Consider the following 17569-nt stretch of genomic DNA (forward strand, 5'->3'; position numbering starts at 1 on the left):
TGTCTCTCTCATCCTTAAATAAATGAATAAAACACTTGACCTTAGCATGCTGGCTAGCTGTGATCCTATATCTCTCCTTCCCTTCTTTGCTAAATTTGAGAAAGCAGACTATACTCACTATCTTCGCTTTTCTTTATCTTTCTTGATCTTAAATCCTCTGCTTTCTGACCTCATCATTCAACTGAAATTGCTCTCCCTGAAGTTGCCAGGGATCTCTTATTTACCAGATCTAATGACCTTTCCCAATCCTGATCCTTCTGAGCCTCTATGCAGCCTTTGACGCTGTGGATCTCTCTCTCGTCCTGAATAATCTCTCCTCTCTAGGTTTTTATGATACTGCTCTCTCCTGGTTCCCCTTCCTGTCTGATTGTTGCTTAAATCTCTTTTGCAGGATCTTTATTCAGGTCACACTCTCTAATCATGGGTCTTCCCCAAAGAACTGAATTAGGCTTTCTTCTCTTCTCCCCTCCTTTTCTGCTATTTTGTTTGATGATCTCATCAGTTCTATTGGGTTCAGTTGTCATCTCCAGATAATTCCCACATCTCCAATCCTAATCTCTGTCCTAAATTTTAGTTTTATATCACCCACTGCCTTTTGCATATCTTGAACTGTGTTCTTCTTACACAGTTCAAATCTAACACATCCAAAACAAATGATTATTTTTCACCAAATCTTTTTTTAACTTTCCTTTTACTGCCAAAGTCACCACCATCTTTCTATCATCCAGGTTCACTTCGTCACTTGGTGTCATCCTGTACTCCTCACATGGATATATAGCCAATATATATTTCATATATCCAACCAGTTGTGCAGTCTTGCCCTTCCTACCTTCACAACATCCCTCATGTAGGCCCCTTCTCTCCACTCATGTAGCTACCCCTCTGATGCAGGCCCTTATCACTTCTTAGCTGAACTATTTCAATAGCCTTCTAATTGATCTCCTTGCCTCAAGTCTCTCTTTATTCCAATCCACCCACCAATTAATTAGTAGCCAAAGTAGTTTTCCTAAGGTGCAGGTCTGACTATGTTCCCCTCCCCACACCCAATAAACTCCAGTGGCTTTCTATTATGGATCAAATATAAAATACTGTTGGGCTTTTAAAATCCTTTGTGACCTGCCCCTTCTCCCCTTTCCATTCTTCTTATATATTATTCTCTTCTAGGTACTCTATGATCCAGCAACACTGGCCTGTTTGCTGCTCCTTGTACAAGACATTAGACTTTCTGCTTGTATGTCTTTTCACTGGCTGTCCCCTATGCCTGAAATGCTCTGCATCCTGACCTCCCTGAACTTCCTTCAGGACCCAGCTCAAATCCTGTCTTGACTCTCCTGGTTTATTCCACATTCCATTTGCTGCCTCTGTTGGGTTTACTGTTCCTGACTATCAATTAGTCAGCTGATCAACAGCATTTATTAAGCACCTATTCTGTGCCAGGCACTACTCTAGACTCAATACAAAGGATGAAAACCCCTTCTCTCAAGGAGTTTAAATTTTAATGGAGAAGACAAGTACATGAATTACATGTATATGTGTAATGGCATACATAATACACAAATATATGCATTGTAGAATATAAAGAAAGTAAATATAAAATAGTTAAATACTGGGTAGTTTGGGAGCGAGTACAATTGGGATCAGGAAAAGCTTATGTGGAAGGTGGTGCGTGAGCTGTGTCTTGAAGGAAGAGAAGCATCTATGAGGCAGAAATGAAGAGAGAGAACATCCCAGTCGTGGGAGATAGCCAGTGCAAAGGCATGGAGACAGGAGGGGGTATGTTTAAGAAATAGAGAGAAGGCCAGTTTGGCTGGATCATGATGCCAACTTTGTGTTATAAGGAAATTTGCTAACTCTGCCATCCATAACTGGATGGCCCACTGAGTGACAGAAGTGTTCAGCAGCAAAGGGCCGAGCACAGATCCCTGGGACATTCTACTGGAGACCCCCTTCTTAGTGGACACTAAACTGTTAATTACTATTCTTTGGGTCCAGCCATTCCACCTGCTTTGAATTGATCTAACTTGAATCCATGTAACTCTAATATTTTCTAACCAAAATTGCTCCATTTTTTTCCATAAGAAGAACACAAGAAACTTTATCAAATGCTTTGCAAAAATCCATGTAAATTATATCTTTAGCATCCCTGGTTTGATAAGTCTATCAAATAAAAGTAATAAGATTAGTCTGGCATGATCTTTTCTTAATGAATCCTCCTCCTTTTTCTCCTTCTCTTTCTTCTCCTCTTTCTCTTCCTCCTCCAGTTCTTCCTTTTTCTCCTCCTCTTCTTCCTCCTCCTCCTCTTTCTCCTCCATCTCTTTTTCCTCCTTCTTTTCTTCTTCCTATTTCTACTTCTCCTGCTCCTGCTTTTCCTCTTTCTCTTCTTCCCCCTCCTTTTTCTCCTCCTCTTCCTCCTTCTCTCCCTTCTCCTTCTCCTGCTCCTCATTGTTGTTGTTGTTGTTCTTTTTCTTCTTCTTCTTTTCTCCCTCTTCTTCTTCCTTTTCCTCTTCCTTCTTTCTGTTTTTTAAAATCAGGAAATTTGCCCTTCTCCTGCCTTGTGTTGATAATCCTGTTATAATTTTTCAAAGTCACTGACAGAAGCTCAGCAGTCAGTTTTTCCAGTTCCACGCCACCCCCCGCCCCCTGTATTCTAGGGTGTAGTTCATATGGGCTAGGTGACATGAACTCATCAAGGGTAGCTTGGTGCTTCTCTCATACCTTCTTGATTATTTTTGGCATCAATTCTCCATTAGTTATTTTTATTTTGTCCTCTTCAAAACCTCAAAAACTGTTCTTGGCAGAGGAAACAAAAGCAAAATAAGAATTGAACAGTTTTGTCTTTCATCTGTAGTCCGTTATTATCTTGTCACCTATCCCAAACACCTGGGGGTGCTAGAGGGAGGCCAACACAAGTTACAGTAAATGGATCTTAAGCCTCCATATGATGAAAAAGGTACCATGCCAGGGATAATATGAGTAAACAAAATAAAACAGCAAATATAATAATAGTAATAATACAATGTAAGATAATGTGGATTAAGAGAACCCCATGAGGTAACCCCTGTTAAAAAATAACCCCATAAGGGGCAGCTAGGTGGGGCAGTGGATAGAGCACCAGCCATGAAATCAGGAGGACCTGAGTTCAAATGCAGCTTCAGACTAAACACTTGATACTTACTAGCTGTGTGACCCTGGGCAAGTCACTTAACCCCAATAGCCTAAAAATAAAAAAAATAAAAATAAAAAAAATAACCCCGTAACAATAATAAGTAAAGCATCAGAGGAAAAAAATGGCTTTACCACAGGCAATTTAAGATATCAGCAAAATGAAACAAGAGGTTAAAAAATTAGGATTAAATTAAGAGTTCTGAAAGAAATTTTTTTTTAACCAATTAAAGAATTATTTTATTTTCAGTTCCAAATACTCTCCCTCCCCCTACCCCCCTCACCCATCCATTGGGAAGGGCAAGAAATACAATACTCATTATACATATGAAGTCATATAAAACATATTCTGTACTAGCCATGTTTAAAAAAAAGGCAAGAAAAATAAAAAGAGAAAAAAACATGCTTCAATCTGCGCTCGGTGCATCAGTTCTCTATCTGGAGGCAGATAACATTTTCATCAAGTCCTTTGGAGGTGTGGTGGATCATTCTATTGATCAGAGTTACTAAATCTTTCACAGTCAATTATCTTTACAATATTGTGGTAGCTGTGTACAATGTTCTCCTAGTTTTGTTCACTTCACTTTGCATTAGTTCATAAAAGTCTTCTCAGGTTCTTCTAAAGCCATCCCCTGCATCATTTCTTATAGCATGTAGTATTCCATTACATTAATATACCATAACTTGTTCAGCTATTCTCTAATTTAAGGGCATCCTCTCAGTTTCCAAATCTTTGCCAGCACAAAAAGAGAAGCTATAAATATTTTTGTATATATGGATCATTTTCCTTTTTCTTTAATCTTCTTGGAGTATAGACCTAGTTGCAGTGATTTTGAGTCAAAAAGTATATACAGTTTTATAGCCCTTTGGGCATATTCCAAATTGTTCTCCAACTCCACCAATAGTGCATTGGTGTATCTATTTTCCCACATGCTCTCCAGCCTTTGTCATTTTCCTTTTCTATCATCTTAGCCAATCTTATGGGTATGAGATGGTATCTTAAAGTTGTTTTAATCTGCATTTCTCTAGTTATTAGTGATTTAGAACAATTTGTCATGTAACTATTGATAACTTTGATTTCTTCCTCTGAAAATTGCCCGTTCATATCCCTTAACTGTTTAGTAATTGGGGAATGGCTCTTATTTTTTTTCTTGTTTTTGTTTTTTTGTTGTTTTTTTTTTAAGGCAATTAGGGTTAAGTGACTTGTCCAGGGTCACACAGCTAGTAAGTGTCAAGTGTTTGATCTGAGGCCAGATTTGAACTCAGGTCCTCCTGACTTCAGGGCCGGTGCTCTATCTACTGCACCTCCTAGCTGCTCCTGGCTCTTATTTTTCTAAATATGGCTCAATTCCCTATATATTTAAGAAATGAGGCCTTTATCAGAGAAGTTTGCCATAAAAAATTTTCCCAAAGAAAAAAATTTGGAAGGATAACATATAATTTAGAAGAGAAGGTAGTAAACCTTACCCAGGAAATGAACTCCCTGAAAATAGAATGGAGCAATCAGAACTCAGTAACTACAGGAGATAAGAAGAAATATTAGAACAAAATCCAAAGATTGAAAAAAATAGAAGAAAATCTAATATATCTACTACCAAAAAACAAATGACCTTTAGAACAGATGAGGAGAGATAATCTAAAAGTCATTAGACACCCTGAAAACCATGACAGAACAAAAACCTGGCTATTACATTTCAAGAAATTATGTTATAAACTGCCCAGATCTATTGGGACTAGAGAACAAAGTAAAAATAAAAAGAATGATCACCTCCTAAAAGAAACCCCAAAATGAAAATACTCACGAAAACTGTACCCAAACTCCAAAGTTTTCATGTTCAGGGGGAAAATACTTTGAACAATCAGAAAGAAAAAAATTTAAATACTGAGGAATAACAACCAAGATTACATAAGATTATGCTACAATTACAGAAAGGAAAGAAAATCTTGGCATAGGTATTCCAAAAGGAAAAAAAAAGCATGTAATCAAGAATAACTTATCCAGCTAAATCTTGTATTAGTCTACAGGAGAAAAATAATGTACCTTAAATAGACTAGACTAGATTAGAGTAGAAGAGACTAGAATAGGAACAGAATGAAATACAAGACTTTAATAGAACGTAATCAAAATGAGCAGAGCTGATTAGAAACATTTCATTACAAACAAAAAGTCAAGAGAAACCTAGAAAGCTCTGAGCAATTGAGTAAATGGGAGAGGCTGAGAATCATAAAAGTGCTTACATTCTAATAGGAAGAGAAGAGATTAGTGTCTCCTCAGAATCCAACTGTCTTCAAGGGTCACAAAGGGAGTTAAAAAACATACACAGATTGGGTGTGGTTTTGTTCTGTTTCCTTGATTTTAATGGGGGGGAAGAAAAAAGAGGAATACATTAGAAATAAAATACAGCAAGACAAAGTGGGTAGAGCACTAGACTTGTAGTCAGGAAGACATGAGTTCAAATCCTACCTCACTTACTAGCTATGTGACTTTTGGCAAGTCATTTAACCTTTCTTAGCCTTAGTTTCCTCATTTGTAAAATGAGACTAATAATAGCTCCTACTTCATAGGATTGTTGTATCAAATGAGATTACACATATAAAATGTTTTGCAAACCTTTTAAAGCACTACATAAGTGTTAGGTATTAAAATTATTAATAATTGAGGAAGAAAGTGGGGGAATGTATTATTTATCATAATTGGGATGAATGAACAGAGTATACAAACTTGGAGGAAGTGGTAGGAGAGCAGACATTTCATGATTCTCACTCATCTCAGTCACATGCAGGAGGGTTGAACAAACACAGGATTTGGTGTAGAACCATATTAAGCTCAACAAGGAAACAAGCAGGGACAGAGAAAAGAGAGAAAGGAGTTTAAGAGGAAGGGAAGATTGGTGGGGAGCAATAGTCACAAGCAAAACAAAAAATCACCAAAAAGCCACTACTTTAGAGGGCAGATCATAAAGAGAAGTTCAAAAGAGAGAAAGGAAATAGAGACTAGGGTCTGGGACAAACAAAGACAATAGGGAAAGAGGAGTAGAATCAGATTATTTCAATTATAAAATATGAATGTTGATCATAATCTTCTCCTCCTACCCCACACATACCTCCTTTGTAAAAATTAGGAAGACAGGAGCAAAAGAGAGAAAATACATAAGAGAATATGATGGTGTAAAAGAGTGAATATGAATGGGATAAACTCACACATAAAATGGAGAATAGCAGAATGGATTAGAAAGCAGAATACAACAATATGTTATTTATTTTTTAAAAAACTCACTTGAAACATAAGGATTTATCATAGATAAAATCACGGTGAGAGCAGAATTTATTATGTTTCAGGTAAATTTTTAAAAGCAAGAAATCTCAGACTAGGCAGCAGTAACAATATTCATGGTTAAATGAGAAAAGCAGCATAGCTATTATATTTAAAGGCACCATAGAAAATGAAATAAAAAATTGGTACTGAATATATTTGCGCTAAGTGGTTTAACATCTGTATACTTAAAGGAAAAGTTGATTAAATTATAGGGAGAAATTGACAGCAGAAACTATAGTAGATGAGGACTTAAAGTTAGACCTTTTAGAAATAGGCAAACTTAACAAAAAGTAAATAAGAAAGAAATTAGAATTAAAAAAAAGAAACAGCATTTTAAAAAAGTTAAATATGCTAGAATTTTGTGATTATGGAATGGGAATATACATGGAAATGAGTATGCATATTTCTCAACTATTCATGGTACCTTTACTAAGACTGATTATGTGCTAGGGCATAAAATCCTCATAAAAATGCAGAAAAAGCAGAAATATTAAACCACATCCTTTACTGACAATAAAAATATGCAATAAAATAATTATAAAAGAAATTTGAAGAAGGAATTCAAAGTTAAATGGAGATTAAATAATTTAATCCTAAAGAAATGGTGAGTTAAAGAAAAAAATTATAGAAACAATAGATAATTTCAAAAAGAAAATGATAAGACAAAATGTCAAAACTTTTGGGATGTGACCAAAGCAGTTCTTAGAGGAAAATTTGTATTTCTGAACACTTTCATCAACACACACACACACACACACACACACACACACACACACAATCATGCACATACACACAAACATCCAGAGAGAGAGACACAGAGAGAGAGAGAGAGAGAGAAGATCAATAAGTTAAGTGAGGAAGAACTATGAGGGGGTGAGAATGGTACCTGTGTGGGAGCAAGGATAGACTAATGAGGACAAGTATTTGTTACCTCTTAACAAAGAATAGACTAGAGGTACAGATTGAGACGTGTTTTTTGACATGACCAATGTGTGGATCTGTTTTGTTTGACCATACTTGTTTCTTAAAAGGGAGGCCAGGATTCTTCTTTGCAAGGGAGAGTTACAGGGTGAACAGTAGGCAGTAATAATAATGTGCTCCCCTCACAAGAAGAAAAAAAAGCAAAGCTCAATGAAACAATTATAAAATGCTCAGAAGAGAGTACAAAGAAGTTCAGAGAGAGACCCAGATAAGAAAAATAATATTAGAATTACTGGGTTACATTTGTTATGTACTTTTTAAAAATCCAAGTTGTGTATAATAGAGATTCATAGATATTTTTTTCCTGTTGTTTGTATCAGGAAATGATCAAGTTTGTTGCTTGTCACGTTCATCCTCAACTCATCATTCTTCTGCACACCACCAGCCAATCGACAGTCAGATCTTGTTATTTTTTTTTCCGTAGTATCTCTTCTATCAGCACCATTGTCTTCGCTGAAACGGCCCTAATCTAGTTCAGGCTCTTCTCATCTCTCACCTGGACCATCAAAAGAACCTCCTATTTGTTCGTGTTTGCTGATGAGTGTTAGATTAATAATATAAAAGAAGCAACAGGGAGAGATCTCAGAAGTTAAGGGATGTAAAGTAATATAGGGAATAAGCAATAAATTGCTTAGTCAAGCAGGAATATAATCAAGTAAGTATCCTAATGAAGTTTTCTGTATCTCTAAATAATTTGACTATTGCCTAATTGAGAAATGGTCTTTGGTGAAGAGATAAAGGGACTTTGCTCAAAGAGTTTGTAGCTTTCCTTTGATGTTTTCTAGCAGGCAGTGTCAATTCATTCACAAAAGAAGAAGAGTAGTTGTAGTTTATGAAATGCCAACATTCTTATATATGTTGGGAAAAGGGATATAGCACTACAATTGCATTGTAGCAATCACAAATTATTTGGCTCTGGCACAGATATTTGTACATTACAATTTTTTTAAAAAATTCTTAAGCATTTATTTTTTCTTCCTCCCTCCTTTTCACACCCATTGAAAAGAAATACAAAGTCCCTATATCACATTTGCCACAGTCAAGCAAAACATATTCCCATATTAGTCCCATTCCAAAATGCATTTCTTATTTTGCATATTAACTTGTTATTTCTCAGTCATGAAGTGGGTCTGTTTTTTCCTTTTTGAAAAAAAAATGTGAGTTATTTTATTGAAAAAATTCACATTAAAATTAACCATAAATACAATGAAAATAAAGTGAAACTAAATTGAACAAATTAGTAAGTTTGTTGTTTTTTTTTTTTGTGAGGCAATTGGGGTTAAGTGACTTGCCCAGAGTCACACACGGAGCAAGTTTTATGTGTCTGAGGCCAGATTTGAACTGAGGTCCTCCTGACTCCAGAACTCTATCCACTGCACCACCTAGCTGTCCCCAAATTAGTAAGTTTTTAAATGAGACAAGAGAAAAGAAAATCCTGATTCAAGTGTTCTGAAATTTTTCTGATCCCTTGAACATCTGAAGTTCTTGTAGGCACCAACTGTTTTGCTTACCTTAAAACAATGATCCCCATTACATCCAAATGCACAGCATGAGAATAGCAGCAGCTCACATTCACATAGCACTTTACAGTTTTAACAGAGCATTGTCCTCACAACAGCCGGGTGAAGTAAACAGATTCCCATTTTACAGCTGAGAGCACTAAGGCTCAGGGAAATGAAATGACTTGTTCATGGTCACAAAATTAATGTATGTCAGAAAAAGGATTTAAATTCAAGTTACAGGATTAAAGATTTAGAGCTGGAAGAAACCTAAGAGGCGATAGCTAACTCCCTCATTATATAAGGAAACTCAAAGTCCAGTGGCAGTCAGAATTTGAACCTAGGTCCTTTGACTCCAACTCTAGGGCTCTTCCCATTGCACCTGAGTCCTATTCAGTGCCTCTTCCCACAAGATTTAACAACAATTTTAAAACAACAACATTCCAACACACTGGAAAGATTGAGGGCTTTTTAAAAAATTATTATTAAGGGCTTCTGAAAGAATAAACACTTGCAAAAATTATCACAAACATTTTTACTACAGACTTTAACAAAACCAGAAAAATCAGTCTGAATTCCCTCAGCAAATAGAACTTAATTAAGAGTCTGGTTTCTCTGGGAAACAAGAACAGTCTTATGGTAAGAAAACTTTCTTATTTGGTTCCATAATTTTCCTTTTCCCTAATCCTTCTTCTATAAATTGGAAGACAAAAGGACTTTTGATAATTTCAGATATTTACGGAAAAGTTATTTCTCTAAAACTGAACTTAAAAATAGTTTTGAATTTAAGAAAGATTGCAGTAGAATGGTGAAGATTTCCAGAGATTTGGGGCAGTTAGGTGGTGTAATGGATACAGCACCGGCCCTGGAGTCAGGAAGACACTGACTTCAAATCCAGCCTCAGACACAGAACACTCACTAACTGTGTGACTCTGGGCAAGTCACTTAACCCCATTGCCTAGCCCCCCCAAAAAAAATTTCCAGAGATTTTCTAATAAATTATTAAAATGGGAAGAGAGTCTTTAAAAGGGAAAACTCAGGTGACTTTCCCATTCTCCTGGAAACCGGCCTCTAATGCCCATATGTTAGCTTCTGCCAATGCCTTTCTCAGGCAACTGCACTTGAAGAGAGTGTTTATGCATTTGCCATACGACGTTAACTTTCCTAATTTATCAAAAAAAAAAAAAAAGGCTCTGTAATCATTTGGTGATTATTGTTTGGGTAAAAATAACTATACTTAATAAAAACTTTTTCAGGGTTAAGGACTAATGTCTGAGAGGGAGAATGAGTAGCAAATTAATGAATGGAGAATTTTGTTTACATTTCTACTGCAAAAGCTAATAGCTGGCTACTTAAGGAAGAATCTCTGTCTTGATTAAAGTCACAAGAGGTGGGGATGAGTAAAAATGTGTTTAAATCATCATAATTGTGTGAAAATTTCACATATCCTGCATTTCACAAAAGAGTACCAGACTGAAGACAAAACATTCATGTGATACATCGGTAATCAACACAGTGGTTATTTTAAAAAATGATTACCCTAGAAACAATTATACATAGCACTCATGCACATCGTAAACAGCTTAATACTTATTTTTTAATATTAAACATTTTCACTCTAGTCATGTTGGAAAGAAGAATTAGAACCAATGGGAGGAACCATGAGAAAGAAGAAACAAAAAAAAAAAGCCACAACAAAAAGAGAGCAAATAGTATGCTTTGATCTATAGCTTAATACTTATTGAACCAAATTGAAAATAACTGTGCTTTAAAAATTCAGAAGAGGGGCAGCTAGACGGGGCAGTGCATAGAGCACCGGCCCGGAAGTCAGGAGGACCTGAGTTCAACTCCGGCCTCGGACCAAACATTTGACGCTCACTAGCTGTGTGACCCTGAGCAAGTTACTTAACCCCAATTGCCTAAAAAAAAAAAAAATTCAGAGGAGAGCTAAGTGTTCTCCCCCTCATGTTACCCAGGAGCAGTACCTCTCCAACCAGCTCTCTCCCCGCTGGAAACACAGGAGGAATTTGTTCTTGAAAAAAATTTCCTTAAGGGACTAGCCACATAAAATATACCTATGTGTATACAGTTATCATTTTTTTTATTGTTAGAATAGTAGATCTTTATTGGTTGAGCTATTAATTAATTCCACCATTTTTGAAATAAATTTGGAATTATTCAAATAATGTGACAAAAATATTCATACTTGCTGACCTTGAGATTCCACTGCTAGGCATATACCCAAATGATGTTATTGATAAGAAGAAAGTTCCCTTATAGACCAAAATATTAATAGCAATATTTTGTGTTAGCAACAAATTGGAAACAAAGTATGTGCCACTGATTGGGGTATATCTAAACAAATTGTGATATAGAAATATAATGGAATATTACTGTACTGGAAGGAGTGACAAACATGATAAATACATAGAAGCATGGATTTTTCCATGAAGTGGTGTAAGCAAATCCAAGATAACATACACAATTATTATAACAAAGTAAATAGAAAGAACAATTATGAAACAAAAGTAAATGTAGTAAAATTGTAAAGAACAAGATGGCCCCAAAGAAGAGATAGGAGATTTAACCCGTCCACTTTCTTCTTTTTAAATATTTTAAAAATATTTTTCTCAATTACATGTAAAAGCAACTTTTATCATTTAAAAAAATAAATTGAAGAAGTTTTAATGTACTATTGTGATGAAATAACATTGTGCTGTAAGAAATAAACAGTATGGCTTCAGAAAAACCTAGAAAGACTTATATGAACTGATACAAAATGAAGTGAGAACTAGGAGAATATTTTATAGACTTATAGCAATATTGTAGTGATGGTCAGTTGTGAAAAATCTAGTTACTCTGGTTAAGACAATGATCTAAGACAATTCCAAAGTATTTTATCATTTCTTTTAACAACATACTCAGCATAGATTTCTCAGTTAAAATCTCTACTGTAGGAAAAGAGGTTGGAGAAAAGAGGGTTAAGTGTTTGGGGGGTTTTTTATGGTCACTAGGAAGATGCTTTTAATTTCTTCTTCTTGGCTTTCAGAACAGGTGGCAGTGAAATCTTAAAAGCTGTCTCACATGAGATGCAAATAGGGCTGAAACTGCAGAATATTGACAAACATACAAAGCAGACATACCAATTGCAATGATATTTCTTTTTTTCTTTTCTTTTTTTTGGTATAGGCAATGGGGTTAAGTGACTTGCCCAGCATCACACAGCTAGTAAGTGTTATGTGTCTGAGGTTGGATTTGAACTCAGGTCTTTCTGAATCCAGGGCCAGTGCTCTGTCCACTGTGCCACCTAGCTGCCCCTACAATGAGATTTCTATGGCTAAAGAAAGCAGCTCTGTAGTCAACGTGAATAGGAGGTGGGAGGTTTAACTGAGACTTTTGGTCTTGATCAGGAAGAAATACTTACAACAATTACTAAAGAAGAGATGGCATCTGGGACACCTTCAAGTATATATCCCCTGTCATGTCTCAGGCCTGTTGGAGGAACCCTGAATCAGTATCTAAGACACAAGAGTCAATCATAATATTCTGTTTCTGTGCTATACAGATGACATTCATGAAGTTTATATATTTCGATGCACTGTCTCCTGCAGTCTAAATGACCAATATTCTCGACTTCATTCCTTGGTTATCTCTTACTTCCTTGCTTATTCTGTGACTATAACAAAATGCTTTGTGAGAGATCCTGCCAACAGCATTTCTGTACCCTGCCCCTCCATGTCATTTGGTCATGAGATCTCTAATCTCTTCAGTAATTTCTTCTTTTGCTACTGTTTAATAACTCATATTTTCCATCTTTACTACCTGGAGGATAATACTCAGCAGAGTGGTTGCCAGGATCACCAAATAAGTCTCCAAATTTTCACTTCTTTCCAGGACACAAGAATCAGCTCTCTTAAATATGATTTGTTATCCCAGCAAGTTTGTTGGAATGATTCATAAGTAAGTGAGGACTTCCCATCACCATGACAGCACCTACACATTTTGATAATGTGAACTGAGGTGCTTTCAAAGCTTCTTTTACCCCACCAAACTGGGTTTGTATCAGTTACTATAACTAGAGGGTTTAATTCAGACTTGTACAACCTGGCAGTAGGTAGGGGCCAAAAATTAAAAGAGGCTAAATTTCAGGCCGCAGATAGGTTAAACTAGAGACTGACGATGGTTGGTTGCCACGGGTCATGGGACAAACAGGAGAGTGGGCAGTGGCAACCCTACATTTTTCAAGGGCTGCTAGAAATCCCTTGTCCGTGGGCTGTATGTTGGGCAGGCCTGGTTTAACTCATCATCTTTGGAGATCATGGTGAACCACTGGGCTTCACCAGAAAGCAACAGGAGCCCGGTGGCCACCGGACCTGCCTTAAGCTCTGGAATCAGGGTTGATCAAATGTCTCAAGTCTTTCAAAATTGTTCATTTTTTTTTTTTAGCAGAACCAGGAGAACATTGTGCACAGCAACAGCAGTATTGTATGATGACCGATTGTGAATGACTTTAGCTACTCTCAGCAATGCAGTGATCCAAGACAATTCGAAGGACTTATAATGAAAAATGCTGTCTACCTCCAGAGAAAGAACTGATGGTGTCTGAATACAATTTGAAGCATACTTTTCAAACTTCATTTTTCTTGGCTTTTTTGGTCTGTGTTTTCTTTCACAGCATTATGAATATGGAAATATGTTTTGCATGACTGCACATGTCTAACCTATAACAAATTGTTTTCCTTCTCAATAAGGGGGTTGTGGAGGGGCAACTAGGTGACACGGTGGATAGAGCACCTGCCCTGGAGTCAGGAGGACTGAGTTCAAATCTGACTTCAGACACATAACATTCACTAGCTGTGTGATCCTAGGCAAGTCACTTAACCCCAATTGCCTCACCCCCCCAAAAAAAATCAATAAGGAGGGAGGGAGGAAGAGAATTTAGAACTCAGAATTTCAAAAAAAATGAATGTTAAAAATTGTTTTTACATGTAATTAAGGAAAAAATAAAATATTAAATAAAAATATTCATTTTTATACTACTGATATTATTATATAAATAATTATGTTTTCGTTTACTTTGCACTGCATTGGTTCATACAAGTCTTTCCATGTCTCTTTGAAGCTGTATTTTTCCTCATTTCTCAATTCTCTCCATTATATTAATCTACTACATTATACATTTGTTCAGCTATGTGGCACAGTGGATAAAGGATTAGACTTAGAGTCAGAAGGCCCATGTTCAACTTCTGCCTCAGACACTTACTTAGTTGTGTGATACTGAGGTTAAGTATGTGACTCAGCTTATGTCCGTCTCCATTTCTTCATCCATGAAATGGAAATATCAAGTGAGATAACATATGCAAAGAATTCTAGGGGGCAGCTAGGTGACAGCTAGGTGGCGCAGTGGATAGAGCTCTGGCCTTGCAGTCAGGAGGACCTGAGTTTAAATCCAGCCTCAGAAACTTGACTGTGTGACCCTGGGCAAGTCACTTAACTCCCATTGCCTCACCAAAAAAAAAAAAAAAGAATTCTGCGAAACTTAAAGCGCTATGTAAATATTATAATAATATGCATCCCCCGTATATCTAGAATGTATCCCTTCTTAATGCTTGGATCCTTCCTTTCCTCCAAGGCTCAGCTCAAATGCTACTTATTCCATGCAGCCTTTGATGAAACTCTCTGTTGGATGTGATCCTTCTTTTCTGGAATCTCTAAGTAAATAAATCAGCAAACATTTCTGAAGCATTTCCTATATGTGGGGCATTGTCCTAAGCCTTAGGAATACAAAGGCAAAATGAAGTATTTCTTGCTCGTAAAGCACTAACATTTTAACAGGAGAAACAACTTGTAGAGGTATAAGTACATACATGAGGTATGCAAAATGAATATAAAATAGTTTGGGGAGGGAGGGGACCCTATGTTTGAGTCCACCCTTCCCACAGGTGCTGTGTGTATGGACCAAGTATTTGCAGGTCAACAATGTCATGTTAGAAAATGCCTTTGCTTTTGTGTTACTTAATTGTATTACCACAACCAGCTTTGAGCTAATTGTGTTACCATAAGCAGCTACTGGTTGACCGTTATTGGGAAGTACATGGTGTATGTGTGTGTGTGTGTGTGTGTGTGTGTGTGTGTGTGTGTTGTGAGTTATAGCTTTATGAGTGGATACTTACAGGGTGCTCCTTGAACTGATCTGGACATAGCACTCACCCGTCTTGGGATTCATACTACAAGTTGGGGGAGTATTCTGAAAGGAGGGCTACACACGATTTCATCCTTATAGTTCCTTACCTCTACAAAGAAGGGAGGGAGGTGCATTTTCAGTATGTCTTCAGGAAAACACTTAGTCATTATCACTACACAGTTATCATTTGTGATTTTTTTTATTTTGTATTTTTCATTTACAGGGTTGTAGCTATTGTGTATTTGTGCATTTTGTTTTCCTGATTCAGCTGTATTTCGCAAAATAGAGATTTTATCGACTTGTTTCACGGAACAGATAGATAATAATCATGTATAGTTAACGTATTGTTGTTGCTATATAAATGTGTTGCTAAAATAGTTTTAAGAGTGATTGAAAAGTGCCTTTTATTGAGTAACACAAACCTCATGCTACAAAGCACATGCCTGAAAATTTAAGTGAGAGTAAACATTGCATAATGGAAAGAGAAATGGCCTGGAAGTCTGAAGACCTGGGTTCTAGTCTTGGTTGAACCACTTGCTGGCAATGTGATGTTGGACAAGTCATTTGACTGCTCTAGACATCTGTAAAATGAGGAAATTGGACTATCTGACCTCTCCAATCTCTTCCAGCTCTAAAGAATGAATGAACTTGTCTATAAGTTGAATTTTTAAAAACAGAATCAGATTTTAAATATCCAAGGGGGAGCTTGCTATGCAGGGGAAACCTATAAAGCTTTTTCTACTGTAAGTAATCACCTCTCTGTTTAATGTAAATTTGAATTTTTATCCAGATGGGAATGAATTAATGTTTTATTAATTTCTCTAGGAATCTCTTTCTTTCTTCTCTATAAAGAGTGCAAGAATTAATTTCAAATTTTGATTTATTTAAATTGTTAAAAGTGTCCCAGAGGAGTGGAGGGCAGGGTATAGTGGAGAGGGCACCAGATTAGGAGTCAGGAGAACTGGGTTCTTGGTTCTGCTCAACTAGGTTTTTGGCCCTGGGACAATTCACTTCCATTCCAATGCAGAAAAACATTAATTAAGCACCCAGAATCTTCGTCTTGTCTCCAAGGGTTTGGCCTCAAATCTTGACTCTTCTACGATGTACATAACAAAATACATGCAGTGTCTACGGGAGGTAATCTCAGAGGGAAGGTATGGTAAAGTTCTGTAAAATTTCCAGTGTTGCTAAGAAAAAATTCCCCACAATTGTTTTGGGGCAACTGAGATGCCTATGTGATTTTAGATAAATCATTCAATGTCTCTAAGTCTCAGCTCCTCATGTGTAAAAATGAGGGGTTGGACTGAATAAAGATCCTTTTTAGCTTAAAGTCTATGATGCTATGAAAGATACCGTGCTAAATGATAGAATACAAAGGAAAAAAAGGAAAAGTCCCCACAAGAAGCTTACATTCTACTTATGTTCCTTCATTTATTCATTCATTCCTTCATTCATGAATGAATGCATTTATTAAGTGATTACTATGTGCCAAACATAGTTCTAGGCTAGCTGCCCAGAACAATAACGTAAAAATGAAATATTCTGTGGAGTTTACATTTTCTCGGGGGAAAAATGATGTGTGTGCGTGTATATATATATGTGTGTGTGTATATATATATGTGTGTATATATCTGTATATATATATATATACACATATGTCAAAACAAAGTAATGAAAGAAGGAGGTAGTATTGGAGGAGATGCCTGTTGTGGGAAGTGGTGCTTGGAGTTGAACCTTGAAGGATGCTAGGGATGCTAAGAGGTGGGAGTGAGTAAGGAGACTATTCTAGGCATGGTAGAAGCCTATGCAAAGTCACGGACATGAGAGATGAAATATCGTGTATGGCAATTAACAAGTGGGCTAGTTTGTCTAGAACTTACTGTGTGTAGAGTAGGAGAAGCTCAGAAAAGTAGGTTGAAGCTAGACTGTCAAAGGCTTTAAAAAAGCCAAGTAGAAGGGGCAGCTAGGTGGCGCCATGGATAGAACACCGGCCCTGTATTCAGAAGGACCTGAGTTCAAATCTGGCCTCAGACACATAACACTTAACTAGCTGTGTGACTCTGGGCAAGTCACTTAACCCCATTGCCTAGCCAACAAAACAAAACAAAAAATGCCAAATGGAGCTGATGATGCTCATCCTAGAGACAATAGGAGCTATTCTCCTCATTTGTAGAGTAAGAGGGGTGAACCTTTGTGGTGTGCTAGGAAAAGAGAAGGGATTTAAAACCAGAGGGCTTGGGTCTGAATCCTCAGTCTTTTTTCAGTTGTGTCCGACTCTTAGTGACCCCATTTGGGGTTTTCTTGGCAAAGATACTGGAATGGTTTACCATTTCCTTCTCCTAGTTCTGCTAATTATTACCCAAGTGACTGTGGGCAAGTCATCACTTCCCCTCTTGAGGTCTCAGTCATCAATAAAATTAGAGATTA

General features: G+C 36.8%; 1 pseudogene; it reads right to left on the bottom strand.

Annotated features, from left to right (window-relative positions):
- Window positions 1-11968: 11968 nt before the first annotated feature.
- Window positions 11969-13043, bottom strand: LOC114043597 (annotated as a pseudogene).
- Between the last annotated feature and the right edge of the window lie 4526 nt (window positions 13044-17569).

This window comes from Vombatus ursinus, unplaced genomic scaffold, assembly GCF_900497805.2.
Source record: "Vombatus ursinus unplaced genomic scaffold, bare-nosed wombat genome assembly UNPS02014770.1, whole genome shotgun sequence".
Classification (NCBI taxonomy): domain Eukaryota; kingdom Metazoa; phylum Chordata; class Mammalia; order Diprotodontia; family Vombatidae; genus Vombatus; species Vombatus ursinus.